General features: G+C 40.4%; 1 protein-coding gene and 1 long non-coding RNA gene across 4 annotated transcripts in view; one reads left to right on the forward strand and one right to left on the reverse strand.

Moving 5' to 3' along the window:
* Positions 1-26890, forward strand: part of LOC144282376 (uncharacterized) — a 233119-nt gene that overhangs the window by 160374 nt on the left and 45855 nt on the right. The window contains exon 17 of the transcript XR_013350818.1: positions 22745-22886. The gene's annotated coding sequence lies outside the window, so the exon portion shown is untranslated. The remainder of the gene's footprint in view (positions 1-22744; positions 22887-26890) is intronic.
* The window catches only part of LOC144282378 (uncharacterized), an 80726-nt gene that overhangs the window by 3493 nt on the left and 50343 nt on the right, over positions 1-26890 (reverse strand). For 2 of the 3 annotated variants that reach the window (XR_013350828.1, XR_013350829.1), the window contains 2 exons: positions 969-991; positions 40-126 (listed from right to left, as the gene is read on the reverse strand). This is a non-coding gene — a long non-coding RNA (uncharacterized LOC144282378). The remainder of the gene's footprint in view (positions 1-39; positions 127-968; positions 992-26890) is intronic. The other variant, XR_013350827.1, reaches the window with a different exon arrangement.

The raw sequence follows: 26890 nt of genomic DNA on the forward strand, positions 1-26890 counted from the left end.
ATCCAGAAGCCCAGAGGCCTGCCTCCGCCGTGAGCTTACCCGGAGATCTTCTAGCCTTGTAGTTTCCTCATCTGTCAGGCGTGATGAATCTCTGTCATCACGAAGGTCCCTTCTGGTGCTAATATTCTGTGTTCAAGAAAATGATATGAATTGTTAATTCTTGTTTGGGGTCGAGTTTCACTGCTCTGCAGAAAGTCATTCTTCATTCATTCATTTGTTCATTCGCTAGATATTTATTGAACGTCAATAGGACGCCAGCTGCTGCCTGAAGTAGGAATAGTCCAGAGATAAAATTTCTGCCTGTAAGCTAGTTCCAATCTTAACTGCACATCAGATCAACTGGGGAAATATTTTATGACCCTGATGCCTAGGTCCTGGCCCCAGAGATTCTAATGAAATTGGTTTGCAGTAGGACTCCGTTGTAAAGTGTGGCCTGACTTGGGAAACTCCTGGTCTAGAGGCAGATGCAGAAATTGCATTATACTGCACATTATTGCTCTGTTAGGTGTGGTATCTCCTAAACACCTCCTAGTCCCTGAGAGAACTAACAGCACAGAGGAGTTCTTCATACATGCAAGACGTGACAGTTGACATCGGCTTTGCAGGATGAGCAAGAGTTAAGCTGGCTGACAGGTGTACTCCTGGGAGCAAGAGCTGCATACCCTAGCATAGAGATATGAGACATCAGGGAGATGTCCAGAATCTCAAGAAATTTAGTGTGGCCAGAGCACAGGGGAAAAGGCTCACCAGGTAATGTTAAGGAAGAAAGCTCTTTAGTAGAACTGTTGCCAAAGTTACCCAATGTCCCGTACTTTTGATGGGGGCACTTGGCTATCTAGTGAGCAGCCATGTGCCCCAGCTCCCTGGCAACCAGGGATTGCCACAAACTAAGCTCTGGCCAACAGGGATGTGAATAGAATTGATATGGACAACTTCTAGGTCCCATCTTCGGGAAGAAGTCTGCTTACCTCCTCTTCTTCCTTTCCATGAGCTGAAACACAAAAATAATGCCTTAGCCATGTTTGTCAACAGTATCTGAGGGCATGAGAGATCAGCAAAGCAGAAAAAAAAAATCCCTTCTCCAACTGATGCGTGGATCACCCACCAGCTCGTGCTCATTATACCCCAAGAAATAAATAGACCTTTTATTTTGCTTGAGCAATTGCTTGGTATTCTCTGTTACAGCCGTGTAGACCGTTCTCTAATTAATATACCACTAGAAGGTTAAAAAATATCACATTTGGAAGCATTGGCTTTTTAGGAACATCTGCTTTTGAGAGGTTCTGTTGTATAAAGTATAAGATGGAATTTTTAAAAAGTCCTAGTAAAGGAAGAAATTCTCTGAATGATAATTCTTCACAAACCACCCCCTTATTCTCAATACAATTTTAGCGTGTCTAACATGTGCTGTGTTTCTAAACCTCTCAACATTATAGATAAATGTTCTTCATTCAACAAAGAAGTGTGTCTTCAGTTGATTAAGGCTCAGCTATAATTCCCAAGATCTGTATTGTTGGAATGGGGCCGGAGTTGGGCCTTTTGCTTGATATTCTGGAATATGATTTTAGTACAATTCCCAGCCTTCAGGGTAGTACAAGCTCCCAGACATTTTATTGGGTTTTGATTGAGAATATTTACAGGAGCAATTTCCAAGGGAACATTTAGGTGATGTGCCCCAGGAGGCAGCAGAGCTAGCTGCAATCTCAGGTCCCGAGGGGAAGGAAATCACCAGTGGAAACTTGACTATTACTGAGGAAATAGATCTTCTTGACAGGACATAAATCAGAAGCTCTGACCAGACATGGCAATGAAAATGCCCTAGGTTGTCCTACGAGACCGGAGGTGTTAACATCATCAGGACAGGATAGCAAAGAAAACCAGTTTGACACCAGCGATCTCCCTCCTGCCTCAGACTGGCATTCACAGACCTGCTTGCAAACACCAGGCAATTGGTGAAGTCACTCAGAACTCAGAGGTGCTGTGGGGCCTGTTTCGCCGATGGATGGTGGTTTCCACCTTCCTTTCTCTGGAGCTGAGAGCCCTCATTCAGTCTTACCCCTAAGGCCTCATCTAGGGTAAGACCCTCTCCTTACCATCTCTGAGGCTCCTATTCTTTCAGTCTCTCTTGCTGCAGTCTTGGTTCACATTCCCCTGATCTTTAATCTGAGCTACTGTGGCACTGGCTCTTAACTGGTCTTTCATCCTCCCTTGGTTCTCTGTGCTCTAATGTCATACAGACGCCACAGACCTTTTAAGAGCACAAATCTAATTGTGCTTCTCTCCTGCTCCAGGCTTCCCATGACTTCCTTTTGCCTGGACCAGATCTGTGACTTCCTACAACTCCCCTGGTCTTATCCCTCATTCTTCTTCCCTTAGATTGGCAGGTGCACAGCTTCCCCTTGCCTTTGAGAGTGGGTGCCACCATTTTTATTACAGGGACTAAGGAAGACACTCCAACCCATCGGGACATTTCTGAGCCCAGTGTTCCCTCTCTGCTTCCATTTGTCCCAGCTCTTGGGGAGCAGCATTTCTACATTGCAAATGCAACCAGAGTCCAGTTGCTGCCAGCATACTTGTAACTGGCGTCTTGACATTCAGGGTACTTTTGCTCCCAGGGTGAGACATCAGATTGATTGGCTGTGGATGGTTCTTATGATATAACTGGCAAGTGGCAGTGGGTGCTACTTTCATATGTGGTATGATTTTAAGAAGATTAATGAGTTCATTAATAAGCATTAATCAGTGTTGGGTGGACCCAACACACACATACACACGTACTTCCTAAGAACCATATGGTTATTTAAAACACCTAGGATATGGAATAGGGAACAAGATAATATTAAATGGGATGAAGGAGTGTCAAAAGACAAAAATGGAAGAGAATATAGTCCTGAAAGATAATTGAAGAGACCAAGACCAACACTGAAACTTTGAATCTGTCACAGTTTTCTCCAAAGCTGCCCCTTGGCCCAGGCACACCTGTTTTATAGTCAGAGTCCTTTGGGTTCGGGTGGTCTGTGGAGCAATGACTTCAGAGATGCTTAACATTTGTAATAACCTATGAAAAAACCCTTTAAGGAGTTATGATTCTCGGTCACTAGTCCTCTCTCTGAATCTCTTCAGAAATGAGGAAGCAAGATATTAAAATGCAAAGAGCACTGCACTGAGGGTGAGAAAAATTGGCTTGCAGTCCTAGCTTTCCAATTTACTACCTCAGGGCCCACAGATAAGTTGCTTAACCTCTTTGAGCTTCAATTTATTTAGTGACAAACATGGGAACACAAACTCCTACTTACTAGGCTACCATGAGTCTCAATGAGATAAGGATGTTCAATAGCCAGTATTGAACCAGCACATAGAAGTGATCACAGATACTTTATCTCATCTCTTCTGAGCATGAATCCCATCTATGTCAAATGGTAGAAGGATGATTTGTTTTGTCTCTTCCAGGGCTAAGATCTATAATTAAATAATGCACATTGAGATACCACTGGATATTATAAAGTACTATATAACATAAGTAAGATTTTATGCTGCTACTGTGGCTTTGTTAATTGTGGTTCTGATTCTTGAGATATTTATGGGGTTCTGAAACTTAAAATTCTGATTTTAAAATGCTAATGATCCTCAGTCAAAAAAATGCCGCTATCTGGTTCATCAGCAATATAGGTCTCTTCTGGGAGCTAGGCCACCTGTACTGAAGAGAAAGGAGAAAACCAAAGTCAGAGAAAGGCTACCCTGGGAAGGAGAGTGAATGGAGACTTAGTGGGTTGGGATGTAGTCTTTGCTCTAGAGTCTCTGGTTCCTGGATAATGGGAAAAGCTCACGGTTGCTTTGCTGGAGCAAGGTGATGGTGAGATCACAATATAGCATCACTCTCATACGGTGGTTGTCAATATCTAGTGAACTTCTGCCTCAGCTCAAAAGTCAGCTCAAGCATTGCCTAGTTTACGTGAGTTTGGTTCCTTCTCTATGTTCCCACAGCACCCCATGCTTATCTCTGCCTGTGTAGCTATCATCCTACATACTCCACCCATCCACCCTTCCACCCATCCACCCACCCATCCCATCCATCCATCCATCCATCCATCCATCCATTCAATAAATATCTACTTCATGTCTTTTCATGGGCTGGGCACTGTGCTATATACTGTCCTTATATAATTAGTTCATTTTCCTCCTTCCTCCACTAGTCTGAGATTTCTCTGACCTTTTTTTATTCGTGGCTGTATCCTTGGAGCTTAGCCCAAGGCCTGGTACATAATAGACACTCAGGAGATGGTACAGCATGGTGATTAAGAACATGGCAAGTCCTGCACATGTTGCTTAAGCCTTAGGCCTCATTTTCCTCATCTGTCATTATAATATCTACCTCTGTGGTTCCTGCAAGGATAAAGATGATGTAGTCACTTAGTGAAACACTAAGTCACCAAGTGAAACACTTAGAAAGATACCTTGGATCTACTAGGCACTATGTAAATGATAGCCACAATCATAATTAATAAATTCCTTAGGCTTACACTCCCCGGCATGGGAGACTGGCCTATCACAGTGGATGGCAGGAGCTCATGTTTCCTTGTCCTCCTTTCCTCATCCTTGTCTAGGTGCCCCTCCCTACCGGCACCCCTGTGACCATATACAACTACTGCAGCTTCTTCTGGGCCCCTCTCGCCCAGGGGCTCAACTGGGATTTAAAATTTGCTACAATCTCTGACAGGCCTTCCCAGGACCAGGTGTCATCTGTCCACTTCTTAGCAACTTGATTCCCTCTTTCTGTTCTCATGTCAAGGAGTTACAGCATCCCAAGGGGCGAAACTCATATCCGAGCACAAAATGCTTCATGGTAGAAGCAATACTGAAACTGTCTGGCCACGAACAATGTCCCTTTCCCCAGGATTAATGTTTCCTTTTCATAACTGCTGATCAAATTAAGACTACAATGTGAGAAAGCAGAGAATGGCAGAGAGGAAACCACAGAGTATAGAGAATTCACCCTCCCCGGCCCCCCCAGCCAACCACACAAGTCGTGAACCTAAAATAAAATTAAAGGGAAAGAGAAAGAAAGGGACCAAACTGATTAGGTGCTGGTATGCAGTTTAGAAAACCCGTTTAACTGAAGTTAAAAAAATAAAAAGTGCTGTGGTGGTTTCTGTGATTGGATTTAAAAATTCGTCTTCTCAGATAAAATCTACTTTGTCACTCTGCTGCCCTTTGCCCTACCACCAACTCATCCTGATGCTGGCTCGATCTCTTTGAATCCTGTTTCCTGCCTCCCTGGCCAGAAAGACTGTGATGTGTCAGTGACAGTCAGGATCCCAGAGTCAGCAGGAAAAACTGTAAACAAAACCATGGGCTTTGGGGTCAGTTAAACAGAGATTCCATTCCAGATTCATCTCTTTTGCGTTCTGTGGCTTTGGGCAAGTGTTTGAACTCTTCTGAGCCTATTTCCCCATCTGTAAAATGTGTTTAATGCCTACCTCACATCAATAGTTCTGAGAATTGCATAAGATATGTAAACTGCCCAGCACACAGTAGGTACTCCACAATCAGTAGCTCCTTTGTCCTTGACACCCAAACATGTTACTTTTGTTTTTGGTTTTATACAAATCCCCAGGAAAACAGTAACTGTAAGCAATTACCAGTTCCTTGTTCCTGAACAGATTCAGGTTATCATTTTTTATCTGAAAACAGACTTTCATAGAGGAAATGGAGCACAGATAGAGTGTGCTGGGGTCCAGAGTAACCATAGGATCTTGGGGAGAACACAACTTGAGACCAGAAGCCCCCAAGACAATCACACTTCCTTTAAAATCTTAACACCGCCTGGTATGTCCTTCCTCTCTCCTTCCCTGCTGTCTTGTCTCCCTGTCTTCTTCCTTCCTTCCTTTTTTTTTTTTTTTCTCTCTCTTCCTAAATTCCAGTGTTGCAAGTAACAGTGGTCAGATTGTATAAAGAAGTGAATGAGAAGTTGTGAAAAGTGATCTGTTAGCTGTGGGCAGAGCCATGGCTGGAAGAAGCTTTGCCTATTTTTTCTGATTCTTGTCTCTTTGGTCAACTTTCAGGTGCTACAGGGAGCAACCTATACAAATACAAACACGCATACTACATGCAGATACATATGCATGCAACACAATGCATGACACATTTAGGGAGCTCTTCGGATATACTAAAAAATCTTGTATAAATTATCCTTATTTCGAGGAGAATTCTCAGAAATCCGATTCAAACAGCTCAGTGCAAAAAAGAGAAATTATTGACTGATAGAACCAAAAAATACAGAGCTATGGCAAGACCCAGTATTTAAATCTATCTCCCTCTACCTCCCATCTCTTACTGTCTCTGTCAGGTTCATTCTTAAGCAAGCTTTCTCCAAGGATTCCAGCAGCTTTGGGTCTAATTCCTATCAGCTCAGTTACTTGAGCACCCAGAGATCACTTTCCACAATATTTGCCTAAAATATATTTAGTAGGAGTTTCATTGTCCCAGCCTTGCATGACTTTGCAGCAGCTCCCATGGCCAAGGGTTGCAGTGCTCTGAGAGTCCAGGTGCAGATCCTACACCCCATCCCAAGAGCCTGAGGTGAGGACATCCCCCAAAACTACAGGTCTGGAGGGTGGAAAGACTGCTCCTCCAAAGATAATTAAAGGTCTGTTACCAAAAGAGTAGAAATGGATGCCCGGGCTGGTGAAGAAAAGAGATGTTCACTGCAGCACTCTCCGAGGTAGGACTGTTTTACAGATGATGAACTTGAGAGTTTGAGAGATTATTAACTGACCTGCTCAAGGTCGCAGAGTTGGCCAGTGACAGAGTCAGGCCTGGAGCTGACATCTGCCAAGTTCAGAGCTATGCTGCCTCAACTAGACGTTGACACTGAGTGGAACAGTTAAATATTGAATGGTCTGTAAATTGAGAAAACTCACTGTTTTGTTGTTTTTAAAGACCATATGAAATGAGTGTCCCTTACCCCCTTCACGATGTTAGATTCATCCTTTTCTCATTTCTTCCTTCTGGACAGATAATGGCTCTTCCTATCTATCCTTCTTGACAGACACAGCCTCTATGTAAATAAGTTCTTATTAGTAAATTTGGGGGAATATTTATCTGCTGCCAGCTTAACAAAAAAAGGGAAGAAATTCTTCTCAGCAATGTCAGCCTTGTCAAACTGAAATGTGTGGAAATCTGTGTGTGGCAGCCAGGGGTCCATTGTGGGGATAGATTTTTTTTTTTTAAATTTATTTCTACATTTGTGTTAAGGTCAGTGTATTCATTTCACAGTAGGGAAGGATGAATTTTGACATTTTTATAAGGGTGATTGATTGGTTTGTGTCCATTTGTGAGACTCAACATGGCAAGAGGCCATGGCTAATGGAAGAGAAAAGAAAAAAAAAAGAAAAAACAACTATTTTTGTCAGAAGTCCGCCTATCACCATTTTGGAAGCTACCCAGAATTGTTGAACACGGACAGAGATCTGAGCAGGAGATAGAGAAGTGTTCGACACACATTAATTAAGGTACAAAGGGAAAGTTATTGACAAGGATTTCATTTGACATATGCATCCCAGTCGCCTTGAGATAGAGTTCTCCAACTCCCCTGTCCCCTATCCCTTGCTGATAAACCTTCGGCGTTGCTCAAAAGGAATCACTGCAGAGGAGTGAAATCCTCACAAAAGGACAACATGCTAGACCTTCTGCCTAGAACCCTCTTGCCCAACTTCATAGTCTTCATTTAAATTCAATTTACACAGATATTCCTTTGAGGGAAGAGGGAGCAGAAGACTTTCTAAGCTCCCAGACTAATTCTGTACACCCTGACCTTTGGCTTTTACCTGATGATAATCAGAGCTCATAACTACTCAGAGGTTGTCTTCCTAGCTGGCCTCTAAGTCTAATGAGGCTAAGTGGCATGAGTATCGTGTATCTGCTCATCACCATATCTCATGTTGAGGATACGGCACAATATTTATAGAAGGCATTACCAAATATTTGCCAAAGGAGTGAATGAATTTCAGTGTCTCCTTTGGAGCTGGAGTGAGAACTTGCTTTCATTTTGAGGAGATGTAACCTGGTTGATATTACTCATCCACACTCTGGCACCATGGATGAGGAAGCAAACTCACTAAATAGAGATAGGTTTTCAAGAACCCATAGAACCGTGAGGAAACTGTACTATGAGTGCTTCTTATTTGGTTAGGTTAGCAAAGGAATAAGCAGAAGGAAGGAAGTTAACATAGAATGTTGCTATATGACAGCCCTAAACGATGATTTCTTCCTGTCTCATCAGGGATGAGAGCAAGCTGCATCTCAAGTAATATGCTTACAGATTAGTGATAGCAAGTTACAGACATTTCACTGGAAAACACTTCTCTATGCAAACAGAATACAGTTCCTTGGTAACTCACCACATGTTTTCTGTGATGACCTCACTGATTGTTTAATCACAGGGAAACTTCAGTTTGACTCCAGGATTATTGCTTTTCCCTGGGAACCTGTGTGCACTGGGCCTTGTTTTAGAACATTTGAAGTCAGAGGACCTCTGTGGATGTCAGTGTTGGTTATCCCAAGGTCCTAAAACTGACCATTCTCATGGTGATGGTCCCAGGTTTGGGCACGCCATGATTTTAGTTATATTCTTATAGGACCAGTAGGTGGAAATTACTTGGTTCTGTTAGCACCATAGGCAGTTCCTGAAATAGTTAATACATGATATTGTCCAGGGATTCACTAGGGTCAATTATGCCTAGAAAAGTAGTCTCAAATGTTGTATTTTCTGCTTTGAGATTTATCTTGTATGTCTTGCATAAAGGGATGAAGCTACTATGGACACTTCCAGATTATTGCCTTACTACTCTTTTCCCCAAAAGAAATTCTGGTTTTGTGAATCAGTTTTAATTCTTCCTCTATTCTAACCTTTGAACTTCTGTGTTATGGAATCTGAAGGGGTAGAGTCGAAAACACCTCTAATTCAGGAGGTAGGTTATGATAGCAAAGTAGGCCTGATTAAAGTCCTCTCCTCAGAGGTGGGGAGTTGAGTGAAGGGGGAAAAGAGTATGAGGAGGGAGCACGTTGTGCATTCACATGTGCCTTATAGGGTGGGATGAAGGTGCAAAGAGAGAGGAAATGAGTTAGAAATTCCCAGAAATGATAAGATATTGGAAAACTGGAGACTAAGGTCACTTCTAACAGCTTCCATGAATTATGTACAGCAGCCTGCTTTATGATTTTCGAGAGACATGAGGATGGTTGGAAATTCTGTTCAGACCCCCTTCTTAGCTGAGAGCTCTCAGTAGATCAGGACCCACACAAATAGAATGGACCCAAAGCATTCCTGCAACTTTACACAGGTCTCACCAAAATAAATGGGCTTCTTCCATGCCTCGTTTCAGGCCCTTCTGGAGGATTCTTTCCCATATTTCTTTTTTTTCTTTCCCATATTTTTTTTTTTCTTTCCCATATTTCAACACCCTCCAATCCATATCCCTCCTTCCAGCTCCTTACACTTGAACCAGCTTTAGGATTTACCGGTAGACTAATTTGAATGTGGACCTACAATGGTGATGGATATCCCAATTGTGAACCTTCTCTTATTTTTCCTTATGAGTATAACTAATAACATGAAACCAAGGCTTGTCACTCATTGTCAGACTGCTGCTGACTGCCCAGTGGAATCTGTACCTGAGCTGACCCTCAGAGTTGGCTTGACAAAGTACATGGATCTCATCCTTGATGGCCACTTCAAACGAACCTCGTGGGTTCGCCCCGGTAACCCCTTCTGTTACTACCTCCCTGGGCATAACCTAAACTTCTGGGACAATGTTTTACTACTACATCCTAAAGCATCACTTAGGAATAAATGTATTCCCAGTGCACAACATGCTCTGTGCCCTTTACTAAATGTGCCCTTTTCAAAATTCAAAGGATAGTTAGTCATGCATCTATTCTCCAAAGGTTTAGCCAGGCCCACTCCTGTCTTCTTCAGTAGCACAACCCTTCCTCCTTCTCCAAATTCTGTTTATATCTCCATTCACTTTTCACCTATCAACAGGGTTTCTACCATTCTACCTTTTGCCCACAAGCACTGCCGTAGGCCGCAGGGCGAGAGCAAACGAGCTGAGAAGCTTCCCTTTCCAAGGTTCAGCAGCTGGCACAGTATTTGACACACCGCTGGTGTCCAGTATATCATTATGGAATGAACAGTTCTCCTTCAAAGATTCTTTGGGTCTGTGTCTCTCACAGTATCAGGTGGAATGAAGAGATAAATTCTTTAATTAACCTACTTATAGATTGCTCAGCGGTATTGCAGAGGGTTTTATTCATTCAAACAACGCCTAGGCTCCAGGCAACATCTGGGACCAGTCTTATCTCCATACCTCTTTCAGACGGATAAAGAACTTGCATTTGGGCAAGTCAAAGACTTTGGCTTAGATCTGGCTTTATCACAGTAGGCTCCAGTGACTTTAGGGAAACGATCCAACCACGCAGACTCTTATCTTGCCCATCTGGAAAGTGGGGATAAGAATGTCTTCCTCACAGATTTATAATGAGAAGGAAATGAGATAAGAAAGCATGGCGCAGTGGAGAATATTCAATAAATGGGCCCCGCTGGTATTGATTGATTCGCTGAAGAATCTCTTCAGGAAAATTAGGAGTTTTGAGCAGGTAAGTTAGCACAGATTCGTTTTAAAGGGAACCAAAATTTTTTTTTTTTATTTCGATTGCAAGAATGTTGCTCCTACCTCCCTCTGCAACTCATCAATTCTGTTTTGAGCCAGTCTCACTGCTGGAAAATTCAGGCTCACCTTATTCAGGCAGGGGCTAATTTCCTCTGTAGAAAATGACTTCTCATAATCCTCGGCAGAATAGCTTCTCGTAGCTTTGGAGGCCATTAGTTGACATAAAGCTCCACAAAGTAAAATTTTCATTTCATTCAATGTGTTTGTTGTTTTCCTAGGCATAATGGAAATAGGTCTATGGTCACGAGTCCTGCATCCTGGGCCATTGCCCGTAGAGGAAAACTATCACTAATTAGCACCTTTGTGCTGGCCCGTGGAAGGGCTTCTGTGTTTTTTTTGCTGCTTTCATCCCTTTGGCAAATGTCTCTGGAAGGCTAGTCGCAAATGCTAATGAAATCACAATTTCTGTTGGAAGATGCAGTCCCAGAACATTTGAAAGCTCAAGCACTCTCTTTGCTGTGTGATACATTGTCATGTATATTAATATGCTTTTGAAACCTGCTTTTTATGTAATTTAAAAATCTATTTAAAGGGCATTTGTCCAAAAGTAAGGCATTGCCTATGACTTTGCTCACTTTTTCCATCAATCAGCAGGGACAACGCATCCCAATCACCTCGCATGGGTAGAAATTATCGTTTGAGTTTCAGAGTGCCTTGGTGATAAGAACTACATAAATACATAGGTGGATAGATGCAAACTGTCAGGCTCTCAAAAGGGATGTAAGATGAATACCTAAAACAATCTGATCCAACTATTTCAAGTGGCACATCTCCCTCCTCAGAGCTGTGGTCTTGATTGGATGGAGTACCCACCCAAACCAGAAAACTGAACACCAGAAACAAGACCTTGAACATTTCACATTTAGTATTAATTTCCCCAGTAAAGAAGTCAATCTACTTTCTGATCCCTAGCAAAGACGTGGAGGGTATCAGGCTTAGAGGTCACACACACATCCCACGATTCTACTTGAGGCGGAGGAGAAGAGAAGAAAAAATACACCCTACTTTATAAGTGACTGGAACATGGGCCGGATCCTCTCTGAGGAGTCAGTTGGTCTTGGTTCCTTCTGCCACATTTTAAATTCCAGCTTCCTGGTCTCTGAATTTTGTTGTTCTTGGTTCTACTACACACACCCCTTCCCTCCCTTTATCTGGGAGTACACGCTGGTGTCTGGTGCTTCACTACAGTTTCAGGTCTTGACAGTGTTTCCCATCACAGTGTGAGAATTTTCTATTTTCCCAGGCTCTTGAGATCAGCTCTGTCTTTTGTGAGAAGGAGGCTTTTAAAAGACAGCTGAAGTGGATAAGAGCAGCGGCCGGCTTGTCAAGGAGGGGCCGTGCATGAGCTGCCAACCGCAGCATTAGCCCTGCTCCAGCTCAGCTTCGGAATGGCCTGTGCTGAGGGGTTTGGCTTAAGCCTATGGAAATAAAAAGACTTTTCAATTTTACCTGTCCCCGGGATGGACCAGAGTTACCATTCAGTGAGCAGAGGAGGCCCAGCCAAGAGGAGAATCAACAAAACTTATTTTAATTGAGCAGCAGAGTCCCACAGCACAGCGGTTCCAACGAGGTCAGACGAATGCAGCCCTTCCTTGCTTGGCCCTCTGATATTTCCTTGGTTTATTTATATATTCAATAACACCATGAACAGCAACATGAACTCTTCTTAAGGCTTTGGTGCCGGGGGTAAAGTCCCAAGCATGAGCTTCTGCACATCAGTCAACAAGATTGTTGTCCAAGTTAAGTGAGGAGAATGTTGTCATGTGTGTCATGCCAGGGAAAACCATTATGCAAAATCAATATCTCCTTAAATACAAATGACTCTAATTAGGTTGGGACAATGAAGGGACTGATCTGTACAGAAGTGAACTGGCTTATTGTGATGATTATTTATCCTTTCAAAATAATCTCAATAGGTGAGTCAAGACATTTGCCAAGTCCTTCCTTATATCCCACAGTTGGCTTCCCTTTACTTCTCTGTTTTTTGAGCTGTTGTTGAAGAATTAATATATAACAAGAAGATCATTAAGGGTGGCCTAGCAATGGGAAGCCGGCATTAATATGAGCTCAGACTGTCCCTTTAAGTCACTTGTGAGATAGCACAGAGGACGTGAGGACTAGGGGCTTTTATTGCGTGGCTCTGTGGGAAGCAATGCAATAGAAGGAACATTAGTATTATTTCTGGCTTAGGTTGCAGTAAGATTAATCTTCATTTCATTTGTGCTGAAGAGAGCAAGCAAACACAAAGGCCTTTATCAGAAGCATTACTTTCTATACGATAATGCTTTGGAATAAAATCTTCGTTTTGGTGGAGACACATTTCCGCATAGAGATTTTTGAGTTTCTGCCCTGAGTAAGAAGCAATGCAATAATGTAATCAAAAAATGCAAAAAGAAACTCACAGGATACCTTTACTACCATTCTTGCTTGTGAAGAAAAACTTAATCAACATGATATTAATGTTAAAGCCTGTATTTTGGCAGTGTTTGTCACCCTGTTCTCCAATGGAAACAACAACTGTGCTTGGAACCAGAGACTAAAACATGTAAACAGTTAAAGTTCTCCAAAATCTGAAAGGAAATAATGCATGACAGCTCCCTGGCATGATGGTTCACAGCTGTCGCAATGTGATGTTAGCCTTACCATAGCCGTGGAAGTGGAAGGGGCTCCAGCGTGGTTATTAAGAATGCCAGGTATTTGATGTAGGTCCTGAATAGCATAAGACTGAGCAAGAAAGGACTAGGGCACCGGAAGAAGGCTAAATGGTGGAGGCACATATTTATACTTGAATGTGGATATGGTAGGCAGCTTTGGAAATGGCCCCTAATTATCTCTGCCTCCTGGTATCCTGCCCTTGTGTGATGTCCTCCCCTTGAGTACAGTGACTCAATTCTAATGAATAGTGTATGGCAGAAAGGACGGGATGTTACTTCCAAGATTAGTTTACAAAGAGATGGGTACTTCTGTTTCATTTGTGCTCTCTCTGGTACTGCCTGCTTGTTTGCTCTGATGAAGCCAGCTGCCATCTTGGGAGCGAATCTGTCGAGAGGCTCAAGTGGCAAGGATCTGAAGGTGGCCTCCGGCCAACACCCAAAGGAACAGAAGCCCTCAGTCCAACAACCAGCAAGGAGGTGAATCCTGCCAACAACCGTATGACTGAGCTTGGAAGCACCTCTCTCCTCAGTAGAGCCTTGAGATGACTACAGCTCAGGCTGACATTTTGATTACTGCCTGTAGACATCCTGAGCCCGTAGACCCAGCTAAGCTGCACCTGGATTCCTGACTCACAGACACTGTGAGATAATACATGTTGTTCTAAGCCACTAAGTTTCAGGGTAATTTTTTTACACAGCTCTCTATAATGAATAAATTGGAGAGTTGAAAGTTCTATCAAATCAGGCATCATTTCTGGAATGACTCAAGCTTTTCTATTCCTCTTTTCAAAGCACAACACACAATAGCAATCTTGTTTATGGCTGAGCCCTCCTTTTTTCTCTTTTTCTATCATTTTCAGGCACTCCACTAGGTTAGGGTCTGGTTCTGATCATTGTGGTGCTGTATCTGATCCCTTGGACCTTCTGGATCTTTTTGATGGCCGATAGAGCCAGTAATCACATGGATCAAGATGATAATGAAAAGTTACCACAGATGGGGAAGCATTTCATTCCCAAAGTTCTCAAGAAATTGATTGTAGTTTCCAGTAATAAAAGCATTAGACCAAATCCGGGGAGTTCAGCTTAACAACTGAAAACCTCCTGCATTATCTCCTTGATAGCTGTGTATCTTGTGCCCACCAAATGGAAAGCACCATACCAGGACTCTGAGGAATACCAAAATAAATAAAGTATTCTTTGCTTTCAATGAATATCTAGTTTAATCAGGGTGATAGATATGTCCATAAACAATTCTAATATAAAAATGGAGTAAACATCTGTGTGAAGCAATCTCTGGCTACTTCTAATTAAATGACCAAGAATAATTTGGGGAAATTATTTGCTATGAGACTGTAATAACTTTGAGACAACCAGAACAGGTGCTTTTTATCAATGAGGTTTAATTTTTCTGGGGGAAGCTGAATGGGAGGGCACTCAAACTTAAGGTATTAGCATACCTCCGGCATCATGTGGCTTGAGCCATGCTGTCATGCAATGATCATTGTGTAACCTCCAGAAAACCTGATTAAATGCCAAAGCTGAGGATGACTTCTCAGTATAAATTGGGATTAAGCTCAATAAATATTAGAGAAGGGAAGATTCATAAACTTTAAAAGACATTATCCCAATATATAGTGAGTATAGCTTGAGATGGGAAATAGAATGGCAGTTAAATATTGCCTAGGATATAGTATGATCTTGAAGCTAACTTAATTAATGTCCTGTTTCTCCCACTTTTAGCAACTTGTGAGAGCCACAAGTAAAATGTCATTGGTTTTAGTTCTGGAGCACAAAGAAACAGAGTTAAATGTCATGGGAGCCCAACTTCCCTGATATTACCTTGTTTTCCTTCTCCAAGGAGGCAGTCAGGCCTCTCATGGAAAATGGACTTTGGCTATAAAGTCTCACAGGTTAATAGGATAAAAAGATGGGAAATAAAAGAACATGGATTAAATTTCTGTTCCTTTCCACAGTCATGTGCCCACTCCTTTAAGCCTCCCTAGGATAGAAAATACTGATCGTATTGGTAGGATCACAAGATGCTAATTAGATCCCATTTGCTAGATGGTAGGTTTGTTTTTGCGTTGTCACACATATACCTCGGACCTTTCCCCTCTTTCTCATTTCTCTATGAGACTGGGGGTTAGGTTGAGGAGGATTTCAAGCCAAGACTGGCCACAAGGGATCCCCACTGTCTTGCCAGTATTCTTTCTCCTCAAACGCCACTTGGAAGTTCTCTTGAGATTTAACTGAGAGAGGCCCTCCTTAAGCCCAGGGACTAATCTATAAACTGCAACCAAGTATTACTATAGTTCTGAATTGGGGCATAATGCTTTGTCTCAATTAATTATTGATACCTTCTTTTTTATTTGGCTATTGGTCCCTATGTATGTATTTATGTGTATTCTTTCAGAATTTCAAATCTGCTATCATGAAGACGTGCAGGGCTATGGAATTTAGAGAACAAGGAAATTAATTTTGGTAAGAAAATTTAGGAAGACTTCATAGAGATATAAGGTGATTCTTGAAGAACTGGTAAGATTCAGTTAAGTAGATATGAAAGGTCAGGGCATTCCAACCTGTTTCAACTTTAGCAGGATAGCTCTGGTGGCCATATGGAGAATATATTAAAGTTGGAAGCAACTAGAGCTATTAGGAGGCAGTTGTCATAGTTCTGAGATGAACCTTACAAGAGACAAAGAATAATGCTAAACCGAGAGTGTGTGATGTCATCAGAAGTGACATGAGATGAGTCATTTTTTGATAGAAGAGACATCTTTGAAACATCTCAAACTTGTGATTTTATTTTTTAGCTTTATGTTTTATTTTTTTAAACTTGTGATTTTAAGATAGATCTTAGGTGGAACACCTGGGTTGCTCAGTGGTCGAGCATCTGCCTTCGGTTCAGGTTATGATCCTGGGGTCCTGGGATCAAGTCCCACATCAGGCTCCCCACAGGGAACCTGCTTCTCCCTCTGCCTCTGTCTCTGCCTCTCTCTGTGTGTCTCTCATGAGTAAATAAATAAAATCTTAAAAAAAAATAGATCTTAGGCTAGAAGACATGAACTGTGTTTAAAGCATTGTATTAGACAAGTGTGATAATAAGGAAACAATGCTTGGAAACCTTCTCTGAGGAGACTTATATATAGCCTCTTCATACAGAAAATACCAAGATGTTCAAAATGAATGAAAAGCACTTCTGAAATCATTTACCTTACAAGAGATGTTTCTTCCATTGCCAGTTTTGAATTGAGAAGAACAGCACTGAATGGAGATGGTGAAGCAGGAGAAGCTGAGGATGAATGTATTGGTATATTCAAATATGTTCAAGGACATGGAAGAGTATATTGAATTGGTGAGGATTATTTGTTTTTATTTGTGGGCATTGTACTCGCCTATGAAGATTCAAAGCTTAAAAATAAAGGGTTCCTACCCATAAGAATCTTACATCTAGTGTGTGTCATCTGGGAGAAATAAGTTCAAAACAACTTTAAGGAGATGAAATGCATCAGTTCGTGGAAAGAAATGTATCGTTCCTGCTAGAAAAATAAGATCGTTAAGCGGAAAGAATACAGAAGTGACCAGTATATTCCCTTGGTTGTAGATGATGTTTGGAAAGAGTTGAGACTAGATGTTAGTAGATTTAATGGCCACACTGAAGATGTTGGTAGAAGTCTTGGTGATAGGTAGGTCATTACACATAGAGTAGCAAGTGGCTACTTTCTACTGAAATCTGAAGGATGCTAAGAAGGTTCCCTCTTGAACTAAAAACATCCTCTTTTAAATGGGCCATTACTTTTCATAGGCAATAAACTCTCTTAAAGCATGACTACCTTAGAAAAGCTAACATATTAAACTGGCCTTCAATCATTCATACTTATACTGGCACTTGAGACACTATAATGCTTTTTTTTTTCCTGAGAATTTCTCCAAGGTCAAGAGTTTTCAGAAACCAGGAGAGGACTGAGAAAAAAATTTAGAAGTTGTGGGTATTGCCCAAGAGAGATATCCTGATTTGGGTACCTCAGGAGGACCTATTCCATAGAGAGCAGATTGATGAGACTGGGTGGAGGTGGATTAGAAAGTTAAAGAAAAATGGAAGTGAGAGATAAACCCAAGTTTGCAGAAGAATCTCTTGGAGGAACACAAAAGAAGCACTAGCCTCTCCTCTTGGAATCAATCCTGAAAGAAAAGTCAACACAGTTCTTGGTAATTGACCTCTGCTACCTGGTTATCAGTGATAGCCAACTAATGGGTTGTCATCTCTGAATAGAGCAGACCATGAGAGCTGTGGGTAGTACCAGGCCTAGCTGGAAGGTCAGGAAATGGAGAAGCAATATGAACAGAAGATCACATCTGGGGTTTCTGTTAGTATAGTAGAGTGGTCAGCAAAGTTTTTCTTTAAAGGTCCATATATTAAATATTTTAAGTTTTGTGGACTATATGGTCTATGTCGCAAATAAGAAACTCTTTTTATTGTATTGTGAAAGCAGCCGCAGACAACACAAAAATGAACGAGGTTGTTTTTATTCTAGTAAGACTCAGTTTACAAAAATAGTCTATAAGCCAGATTTGGCCTATAAGCCATAGTTTGCCAACCTGTGGCATAAACAAGGTGTCCTATTCCTATGTATGTATGTATAAATAAATAAAATTTAAAGATAGACAGACAGACAAAAAGAAAAAGAAAGAAAGAAAGAAGAAAGAAAGAAAGAAAAAGAAAGGAAAGAAAGAAAGAAAGAAAGAAAGAAAGAAAGAAAGAAAGAGAGAAAGAAAGAAAAAGAAAAAAGTAACTAAGGCCAGGTTCAGCACATCCCAGACAACCAGTAGTTTTAGGTAAGGTGAAGAGTCTGGAATCACGACGTAGGCATCAGAATTAGGCAGGATGGCCCAGACAGCTTCTGTGTCTGACCTCTGGTAGTACTTCTTGTTCAGAGTTCAGAAAGGCTAAGAGAAAATGAGTGAGGTTGGAGACCAAGGGAAATCTCAAGATAAACACTTAAGGAGCGGGTAAGGAGGAGAAAGGACTAATTTGGGTCAAAGGGAAAACAACATATAACCAAGTGCTCTCTATGGAACTAACATTAAGTACCCTTCTCTATGGACAGATAGGGGCTGGCAGATATGACATTGGCTGGATAATGCTTCACAAGCAAAATGGCACCACACTAAAGCATCCTGCCCATTCTAACAAATAGTGATTTCTCATGTCTCTATGTCTCTGAGCCCAGGAGTTCAGCCCCCTCACCAGAAGTGCATTTATTGATATTCCACATGGTTAATTTGTTTCTAAATTTCTTCATAGAATTCAAAAGAGCAGTTTGATTTGGGACATTCCATTTGTACTCAGAGAATGAGACTGTAATTCATCTTTTATGCCTTTCTGCCTCGCATGCCAAATAAAACTCAAATTGTAGTTCTTTGTTCAGAACCAAATGCCATCTTGAAATTGTTTATTCTTATTGTTTAAAATAATTTTTATTCTAGATGGCTTTTCTATCTCAAGTAAACAATACACATTTAAGAAATTAAAAATCAGATTATTTTTTCAATTGCAATAATTTGTCTAAGAACATTGTTTTGTCACTAATTGGAGTGTCTCAACACTTTCTATGGTATTTTTTTCAGAGAATTCTAGTTGCAGTGTTAGATAATTGCCCAAAATCAGAGTCTTATTTCTAATTCTGCCAATTATTAACCTGTGTGATCTTGAGGAAATTGTCTAATTTAATTTTGTTTTATTTCATTTTGTGGTTTCTCTTTTTTATCCTTAGAGGAAAAGAGAGATATTAGTTCTTACTCTGGCTCTCTAGTAAGATTTTGTTACAATCTGAGGAGTTAATATATACAAAAGTTTACTATAAATTGTAGAACTCTATAAGAATGGTAGATATCACTATTGATGAAGAGGGGGTTTTTGTTTTTATTTAATACCAGAAACTGTGCAATGGAAAGGGATATAAAATCAATAAGATTAATCTATTCTCTCCAAAAGCTAACTACATAAAATAGATAATTATGAGAGCTAACACTTTTACAGTATTCACCATGTTCTAAAAAAAATCTCTATGTTTCATTTAATCTTTATAATATGAAAAAGTATAATCATTATTCCCATTTTAAGATGAGAATTATAACACAAAAAGAGATTAAGTAATTTTCTCAAGCTTACATAACTAGTAAGTGTCTAAGTCAGGATTCCAATCCAGGGTGTCTGATTCTATCATCCATGAGCTTCACTATTATGCTATTCTGAATATTAGGACTGCAAATACTTAACTGAAAGTGATTAGAAAGCCATTACTGATTTAGAAGGCAAATAATTCAGAGAAATAAAAGTGGGGATGGCTAGAGGGAATAAATATCTCCCTAGGTGTATACTTTAGAATGCAAGTCACTTGGATGCTCAATGAACAAAGAATTATGTAGTCAGAAGTGTGGAAGACACCTCGACCCTCATTAGAGTCTTAATACATGTTAGCTGGTAAAGTCCTGCTTAGAGATCCTACAAAAAAAAAAAAAAATCTATCTTTTGTTTGGTTCCGTGCTTCCCAAAAATATGTGTTCTCAAGATCCTTTTTCACCAACCTAGTTAATTGAGTTATGCTGAATACAGTTCTCCATGAAACACTGGTGTAGAACTTCCTTCAAAAAAAATCTGGCAGAGGATAGAAGGATACTGATACAAAGAGCTAAATGTAAATGAGAACGATTTCTAACAAGGGGCAAAGTAAGGAATTGCTAAAGAGCCTGTGGGCACAGCTGGTCTTACAAACTATCCATTGCTCATTGTGACATAGTTATGAGATCATCTGTAGCTACACTCAGCAGTTGTAGAGTAGGAGCAGAAAAAGTAGAAGTTCGGGTTGACCCCAGATTGAGAACTGGCAAGGCAGATGAAGTAGACCATAAGAAGGGAGGAAATGAATTTACTATTTGCATTTTCAAAGGACAAGACAAAAATGTTGTTAGGTTTCCTTCACATTGTGCAATGTAACAAGCTTACAGTATTCAGAAACGTTACCAGAGACATAACTTGACAAAGAAGACAGAGAAGCATGTTCATGAATTTTGAGGGAAAGGTGGCTCTCTCCCTTAGTTAATTGGTGTCTCTTACGCATTCTCATTAGAGTTACAACTAAGACATTGGAAGCACTGGCACTCAGACACCTCTGCCACTATACCTACTACTTGCAGAAACTGTACTATTATATTAAAAGTCATTGAATCCTCTTGGACTTTAAATGGATGTTTCATCCCTGTGAAACTTCATAACATCATGCATTGGCCATTTGGAAAATGTTGGTTCATGAAGATATACAGATCTTTATAGTTTTTAGTGTTTATTATGTTTCATTATACAGTATAAAAATCACATTTATTAATATCACTTTCATCTTGTCAAAAAAGTCTTTAAGTTCATAATAGTCATTATGGGAAAGCCATAAGTTCATAATAGTCAATACGAATTTTCAAAATTACAAATTTTGCCTGAAAGCTCAAAATTTTATCATCAACCACAAATACTATCAGTATTTTCCCTGAAATGGCAGGTTCCTTTAGGGTGACCAACCATTGTACTTTGCTCAAGGTTGAGGGGCTCCTGGGAAAATGCTAGGCTTCCAGCACTAAAACCAGGGAAGTTCCTGGCAAACCTGGATCTGTCACCCTATGTTCATTCTTTGTTGTTGTTTTTGTTAGGAACCCATGCTGAGATCAAGACTTGAGCTGAGATCAAGAGTTGGATGCTTAACTTAGCCACCCAGGCACCCCTGGGTTCATTTATTTTTGAGAAAATATCCATCGACTACTCAAATCAAAGTAAAAAAGTAATTGCCATTCTTTCCAGCAAAAAAATGGTAGTCCAAAACAAAAGTGACTAGTTCAAGTAGCAAATCAAATAATCACACAAGTGCTTTTCCCTTAGATATTTGTCACCCTTCAGTATGCAGTAGATATGCTTTGTGGGTATTTCCCATTTTATCATATAGAATATTTAAAAGACATGTACTCAAGGGTCAATGTTTAATAAAGATATTTGTACAGCTCATTAAAGGCATTCTTAAACAAAACTGGCATTTTTGTGATGTAAGCATGTAGCTATGAAGAATATCCTAAATACCAATAGTTTGGTGTACTGCTCTGATCCATGCTTAGGAGTAAGCAGTTTGTCCCACCATGGCTTTTCCACTATGTGGGTAAATGTCAAAATAAGGGAAAAGGGCAAATAATGTCTTACTCTATTATGAATATAGTTTTGATCTCATGGATTATCTGTCCCCAAGGGTCAATGTGCCATACTTTAGGAAGCCCTGTCCTGGGGCATAAGCTATGCCAGAGGATCTAAAAAGTGGTTCGTGCATCTGCCTCCATGTGAACCCAGAATTACTGTCCTGTTTTCTTCCCCTCTAAGGATCTTCCCATGATTTGGGACTATTTTCCTTTTAAATTCTTAAAGCATACAAAAAAATTTCTTTAAGCATACAAAATTTGAATATGCCTTCTTTCCTTCTTTTTGATAATGGACTGATGACCATGTGCTCAAACTTCTGAATAAAGTTATTTTTAGTGATTTAAAAGCCTTCTATCTTCATCTTTCTGAGAGAATCTTCCTTCTATGATTCCAGCATAGTTTTCTGGCCCATCCATCTAAAGAAGAGTGAACATAAAACAGAAATTTAATCTCCTTTGGGTCATCATCCTGCTACACATTTAATAAATTTTAATTTCTTAGTAGTTCTAATCAAGGCAGAAAACTAGCTTTGAAAAGACTATTTTTAAATTAGTGAAAGTTCTGGTTTTTATTATTTCACTACAGACATTAATATATTTTATTTTGGGCTGTAACATATACTTAAGACTTAAGACTGATATTGCCACTAAGAAACCTCAGTTGGAATTATAAAAATAATGACATCTTGTAACCTTGAGGCCTCTGCATAGAAACAAGGCTTTGTAATAAAAAGTAGAATCTGAGCCACTTTTGCTCAAGTCTTAGAGCTGTTCAGGGTTCTCATTATCTATCAGAACATCTGCCATAGGCTGATGAAGAATGAAATAAATGTAGTTTAGTGGTGACATTTTGCTACATTTAGGGTTTGAGATAGCTTTTTTTTTGGTAAAAAAAAAAAAAAGGATAGATAAAAAGAAGTCCAAGACAAGATTGACAGGTACATGTATTCCCTGGAGAGGTACATCGCTATTCTTTGGAGTGAGAAACATAAACCAGAATTAATTTGTCTACATAGTTCTACTTTCATTTTGTGTGGCATTTTAATTTATTAAACATTTAACATGCACTTTCTTACTTCTCTTCACAGCATTCCTAAAGTAGTTATTTTTTCCTCTCTTTTTGACCAGGGGAAGCCAAGGCTGAATGATCTGCCCACGGTCATACCACAATAGGAATCCTACCCATGTCTGTGGATCTAGAATGCAGCGACCATCCAGTGGGCAACAGTGGCTTTACAGAAACCTTGATGGTGGAGAGGAAAAGGTGGAGGTGAGTGGAAAAATTAAATATGGCAAATTGAACTCACTCTCTCATCTGGTCTAGCCCTCTGCACGAGACTGTTGGTAATGCAGCGCCATTCCCCTTCTGAGCCTCTCCCCACCCCACCCCACCCCTGGGAATACACTTAACAGAATCCCTTGCCAGAGTCTTTCCAGGTTGGGTGGAAGGGAGGAGACAGACAAATGTGCATTTTATAAGACCTTTAGCAAGAATGTGCAGAGATGGAACCTCCATGGGCCTGAGGTCTCCATGGACACTGGTTTGCAATGTCGCCCTTAATGCAGCATCATAAAATCAGCAATTACTGCAGATAGTTTCCTGTGCTTCTTGCTACTTCCTGCCTCTGAAAGCTAATGATGAACCTGAGAATAAGCAGAGGCTTTACTTGATCTTTGAAATGCTAGCCTTTACCACAGTCTTCTAAACATAGATATTTCCTAAATTAAATTCCTTTCTGCTTGAAATGCCTGAGTGGCTTATTATTTTCTGAAAAGTACCAGCCAGTAAATTCCTGAATCCCACAAAAATGGCAGTAAGATAAGAAAAGAAATATCAACCTTTAGGAACAGTGAGAATGTGCATTAAAATAGCAGCAGAGATACCAACATTTTTTTTGGAAGACAAAGGAAATGATAACTGACAAAGCAGAGAGGAGAAAACTGAAATCGAGTACACATCATGGTGAAATGCTGATAAGAAGTAAGTTGATTCATACTGTCCCACAGGTTCCTGGAAAGTTTCAGGAATACAAGTCACAGGGTAATTTTGGAGTTGGTAGTGCAAGATGAGTTAGAAATAGGTAGATTGATTGAAAGTGTGTTAATATAGGTCAAGGGCTGGAAAACTTTTTCTCTAAGGGGCTGGAGGTAAATATTTTAGGTTTTGGGCATCATGTATCTGTCACAACTGTTGTACTTAGAATGCAAAAGCAGCCATAGATAATACTTAAATAATGGACATGAGTGTCCCAACAGAACTTTATTTACAAAGAACAGGGAGCAGGTCAGATTTGGCCTGTGGGCCTCAGTTTGATGACCCTTGTTTGGATCATTAGAACCTTTCATTAGCTTGCGTATTTCTTCCCATTCAAGATAGGACATGACTCTCTGGGAAGATTGGAACAAAGAGCTTTCATAGTTGAGGGTGTTATGTAGCTGGGGTGCGGACATGAAGTGAAGAATCATACAGAAAATAGAAGGACGGCACACAAGCCTGCAAACTCTTTGGGAAGGAGGAGTATAAGGTAACAGATTAGGATATAAGCTTTGATGTTAGATAGAAACCATGTTCCCTGCATAGTATCTATAGGATGTTGGACAAATTATCTAGTCATCATCCTGGTTTCCTTCTTTATAGAATGAAAGTCCACCCCTTTTTTTCATAAGCCTCTTTTGAGGATAAAATGTGATAATAATAAATAATCTCTTACTAAGTTAAGGGTGGCCATTGTTGTTAGAGGTCAAGTGATTACCAAGACCACTTACTTTGCTTAATGAAGATGGGGCCCCAATTTAAGTGTATTGGCCCTTCAGACCTAGAGCCTTCTACTTTATCAGAACTCTTGTGGTTAGAACACCATCCCCTGGTTTTGCTGGGTGAGAAAGCATTTCTCTGGTGTTGCTTGAAATTGAACGCACACTTTTCTACATGACCTTCCTTAACTGTATACTTTTGCTAAGAGAAAGGGGCCTTCTTTGGGCATGAGCTGTTTCTTTTCTCTGCTAATCACTGAAGTAGGGCTGTCCCCTAAAGACAGCCTGTGATCCTATGTCTTGGGATCCTTTTAATTAAAGCTCTGAAGGCTAATAACCAGCCTGCCAGGTGTGTTGGGTAGGATGTAGGGTATGAGGAAGTCCATATGAAGTAAGATACCAGAGACTACACAGATTATTGAATATCAGGCATCCAAGATCACCATTCGTAATTGCTCAAAATTATTTCTTGGACCTGGCACGTGTGTCTCAGGTACACACCCACCAAGACCCCACATCTATCTGAGGCAGCAGTGGTGTACTTCCTTTTTCAAAAGGGAGATGCCTTCTAAGTCCACATAACCCAAGAAACTTGAACTTCTGCAGGTCAGCTGCAAACAAAGATAATTTGTTTCTGGATAAAACCCTGAATCTGTCATCTTGTTGAGAGTATTGCACATTCCCTGGAATGTAGGACACAGCTTATCACAGTTCTGTGCAGTTTTCAAGAGTGGATTTGATATGCTGATACGATGAAGAGTAGCTCGGTCACTATTCCACGTTTGATTACAAAAGAGTCCCCTTGATGCCTCCCCTCTGGGTAAATGAGTGCTTTGAAAACTGTGGAAGCATTTTAAATGATTTTTATCTTCTTTCACATTCTTGTATTTATTTTATAAAAATAAATTCATCTTTTATATTATAATAAAGTATCTAGATCTATGGTTCTTAACTTCCTTGGGGAGGCAAGGCTCACAGATTCCTTAGGCCCTCTACACACACACACACACACACACACACACACACACACATTTTGGATTTAATGTTAAAGAATCCATGTTCTAAGAACCATGAGTTTGGGTAAAGGGATGGAAATAGACTAAGGGATGATATGTTTAGGGAGATATAAAAAGGATTCCTGGGAAGATGACCAAATCCTGGTAGGTACTTTCATGACTCAGCTTCTTGAAGAGTCGTTGAAACTTCTAGATTTAGATCCTAGAAGGGGGGAAAGAAAAGAAGAAGGAGGGAGAGGGGAGAGATGAGGTGTAAGGAAGGCAGGTAGGCAGAGGCAACCAGAAAAGTTCAATAAATATTATTTATCAATGGCATCCTCTACACCAGGCATGGCATTAGGAACAGGCCACACAGACCTACATAAATGTTGTTTTTGTCCAGCAGGGATTCACAGAATAGAAAGGGAGCAAACACATAATCATTTAGCTCTGAAGAAGGGTGCACACAGTGTTCAGGGAGGACAGTGGGGGACATTCGGGAAAGGCTTCAAAGCAGAACAGATATTTGAGTTGGGCCTGCAGTATAACAATAATTTCAGCAGGCCACAGGGGTTTACATTTTTAGACCTCCTGAATGCCTGTGGATTTGTGCTGGCAGTGTGACTAATGTCATTGTTTATAACTCCTATTTCAATTGGAATCACTCAACAAATACATGTGAGGCATCTGCTCTGAGGCAGGGACTGAGGAAGACAAGGAAGCAGCCACATATATGGTCTGCATCCCGCAGGCACTTAATGTGGGGGACAATACATGTCATTGATGTTGGCAAGCACAAGCCAGAGAGGGAGGCCAGAATGGGCAGATAAAAGCCTCCAACAGAAGGCCTCTTCTGGGTTCACAGCATCAGGGCAGGAACTGGCAGCTGAACCCAGATGAGGATACACCTGGTTCCATGTCTGAACACCCGGGTTTTTCCTAGCAGTGAGAACCTCCATTAACTTAGGTGCAGAGGATTTACTTCTATCCCCCTTCTTCCCCTTTTCTCAGTACTATCATTTTCTAAATAACAATGGTTATTTTTTGTTCTAGTTTTTATTTAATCCCTGGAAAAGGTCAGTATGCTCATGTGGGTTAAGAGATCCTTGGAGCCCAGCCTTGGTTAGGTTAGCAGAGGAAATAGTAAATATTTTTAAAATGCAACTATGGTGGTTTTATATTTTTGAAAAATCTAATTTTGGTGTGTAGGGGAAGGAAAAAACCTCTTCCATCTTCCCTTCTAAATTCTAAGCTGGGGCTCTGTAACAAAAGACAGATTAACAAGAGAATAACATACAAATTTATTTAACATTGATTTTATGTGCATGAGCCTTCATAAGAAATGAAGACCTTAAGAAGTGGTTAAACCTGAGTGTTCTTATGTGAGTTTTGATGAAGGATGGAGAGTCATGGGAATATGTGACAGGACAAAAGGTATGAGCTGAGAGGGGAGTAAACTGAGGAAACTTAGCAAGGCCTATTTGTTTGGATTTATCTTGGAGTTCTTCTGTCAATATTCCAAGAT

This window comes from Canis aureus, chromosome 13 (genome assembly GCF_053574225.1).
Source record: "Canis aureus isolate CA01 chromosome 13, VMU_Caureus_v.1.0, whole genome shotgun sequence".
Taxonomy (NCBI): Eukaryota; Metazoa; Chordata; class Mammalia; order Carnivora; family Canidae; genus Canis; species Canis aureus.